At 45.5% G+C, this 2,500-nt stretch overlaps 1 protein-coding gene across 1 annotated transcript in view; it reads left to right on the top strand.

Annotated features, from left to right (window-relative positions):
* EHBP1 (EH domain binding protein 1) overlaps positions 1-2,500 on the top strand; it is a gene marked incomplete at its 3' end in the record, with an annotated part of 225,619 nt that overhangs the window by 198,610 nt on the left and 24,509 nt on the right. The gene's annotated exons all lie outside the window — the stretch shown is intronic.

Raw genomic sequence — 2,500 nt, 5'->3', positions numbered from 1 at the left:
CTGGAGAGCCTCGGGTGAGTACGAGTCTCTGCTGACCTTGTTCCTCGAGAGCTGAAACGGGGTGCCATGTTCGTATGACTGCGTGGGGCTCCCACTGAATTGTCCTAACAAATGTTTGCAGGACGATTGTCCCCATCAGCGTAGGAGCACGTTTGGTAGTGGGATTTCCAGCTTCGTTTCCACGTGTGCCAAAACCATACAAGAGAAATGAAACCACTGGGAGACTCACGTCATGACTCGGTCATTGCCTTGAGGTTAAATACAAGAAGAAGGTAGAGCATGGTCTGCTCATCCCCGTTGTGTCTGCTGGGGGCTGGACCATCTTTTCCTCCTCCCTGTGCTTGGCCCTGTTCTTTATTAGACGTTTACGAGGCAGAAAGCTCGCTCTGCTCCTCATCCTCCTCCAGCACAAAACTGGGGGTGGAGAAAAGCTACGGTGACTAACCCCTGGACCGTGCGGGCTTCAGTAAATGTGGAAGAATTCATAGCTTTCACCAAAAGGGAAGCCGCTGTGAGTATAGACAATGTATGTTCTCGGTTAGAGTCTGGCTCATGGCACCGTTGGACTTCAGTAGACACTCCACTTACATTTTAGTGAAAGTTTCTGGCGCTTATGATTGCAAATAGAAGTTTGAAAATGCCGCCCGAGCTTTACTAGGGCCATGGTGGCTGTGGCAAGGAGTAGAACTTGGAGGTTCCTCCGTGTCACGGACCAGGAGGAGAGGAGACCCAACGCGGTGGCTCTCGGGGACGCAACATGGGTTGTGGAGGGATCCCGTCCGCTGCTGCCCTTGCGTCTTCTGCCCTGCGTTAGGGAGAGGGCACGGCACGGGAATGGGGCTGTCGGAAGAGAGCCCAGGTCCTCCTCTGCACGTGCGTTGCCGTTTTCCAGCCTTTTTGGCCGGGGACGCCGAGTTTCTGGCTCTTGGCCAAAGGGGAGCTGATGTTTTCAAAGTTCGTCAGCCAGGCAAAGAGTTTGGAACTGGCTGAAGCTTTGCGTTTCCAGCGCCAGCCGCTCGTGATGCGACTGGAAACACTTTTCTAAGATGTGCGAAAAAATAAGAGTTATTAAAATTCCCGGCTTGCTGATTTCCATTTGAATCTGAATAAAGTCACACTTTTATTAATATCCTGTAATTTATGTCGCTGGTGGCGTAACCCTCAGTCCTTGGTCTTTGCACTTAAAATGAAAATGTAATCTCACCTCGTTCCAGTGAGATGTAGTTTACTGGTACGTTGCAAAACTGGGTGGGGAATGAGTGCTTCAGTGCCTTGGACTCCGGGGGGAATGAGCTGTACCTGCCTGGATATACATACGAGTCGCCTATAGAGAAGGGGTTTTGCAATATACACCGTATGAAATGCGCTGTCGCAAAAAAAAACCCCAACCCCGCAGTGGGCGCGAGCGTCCGGAGAAGACGCGGCGCAGAGGTTCGAGGAAGAGGAATGAGCGGTATAAAAATCGTATAATCTAATGTCATCGGTTTCCCTCCTTCCTCTGTTCTAACGGCTTGACGTTAAACGGCGGCAGGGGTAGGGTTATCTGGCTTTTCTTCAGGCTTCTGCGTACCCACCTTGTGCCTCACCTGTTACGGAGAAAATAGTTTTGTCTCTCCTTCTGCCGGCGTCTTTCTCCCTTGCGAATTCTTCTCTCGTCGTGTTTTAAGGTGTCTGTCATCTTGATAGCCGCGTGCCAATTAAAATGCGGAATTATCGCACAATACAATTAAAATAAAAAACAAAGAAGCCTCGTTTACAAATCTCCAATCTAAATTTAGCTCTCTTTTGGTCACTATTTCTTGACTAATTGCAAAAACCACTATTTGGGGGAAAAAAAAATAAAGTTGCCGCTATCAGATATTTTGTTATCTGACCACAGGGTATGAAGTGTTTTTAATTGTTTTTCTGATTAACTGCAAGCTCCCAAATTCGAGCAGAAGCACGTTTGTGTTTTCCATATGAGCTCCTGTACCTTACCAATGGAGCAGCGTGTTTGTGGTACTGTATAAGGATTAATGAAATAAAATAAAAAACCCCTCTGCTGCTGCTGATTGACCACTGATGGTAAATGTAATTGAATTAGCAGTGCACTAAAATAAATGTAGACAAAATAAATATAGACAAGAAAATCTGGTGAAAGCTTCTGTAATGTTTTAGATTAATAGGCATACAGAATTCTTCACATTTTTTATTGCGTTGTCCCTAGATGAATTCAAAGTAATTGGGGTGGTTAATTTTATTTACACAGAGCCGTTCACAGCGCATTAAATAATAGAGATAATTGAACAAGAATTGTCAAGTGTGTACTGATATCAGACATATTACAGAAGGGAATGTGCATAAAACTTCATTTCTATGCAGCCATTGTTTATGGTAATTAAGTACACAGATTTATCCCTTGGTTGCCTTCCAAGCTTATGGCAACTGCTATTGTTGTGCTCCATTAATATGTAATCAGGAAATAGTTTAATTTTCTAATCTGCAGTTTGAGAATTCACTT

The sequence above is a fragment of the Charadrius vociferus genome, unplaced genomic scaffold (genome assembly GCF_000708025.1).
Source record: "Charadrius vociferus isolate BGI_N301 unplaced genomic scaffold, ASM70802v2 scaffold139, whole genome shotgun sequence".
Lineage (NCBI taxonomy): Eukaryota > Metazoa > Chordata > Aves > Charadriiformes > Charadriidae > Charadrius > Charadrius vociferus.
Note: the sequence above shows the minus strand (reverse complement) of the source record. Positions and strands in the feature narration are given on the sequence as shown.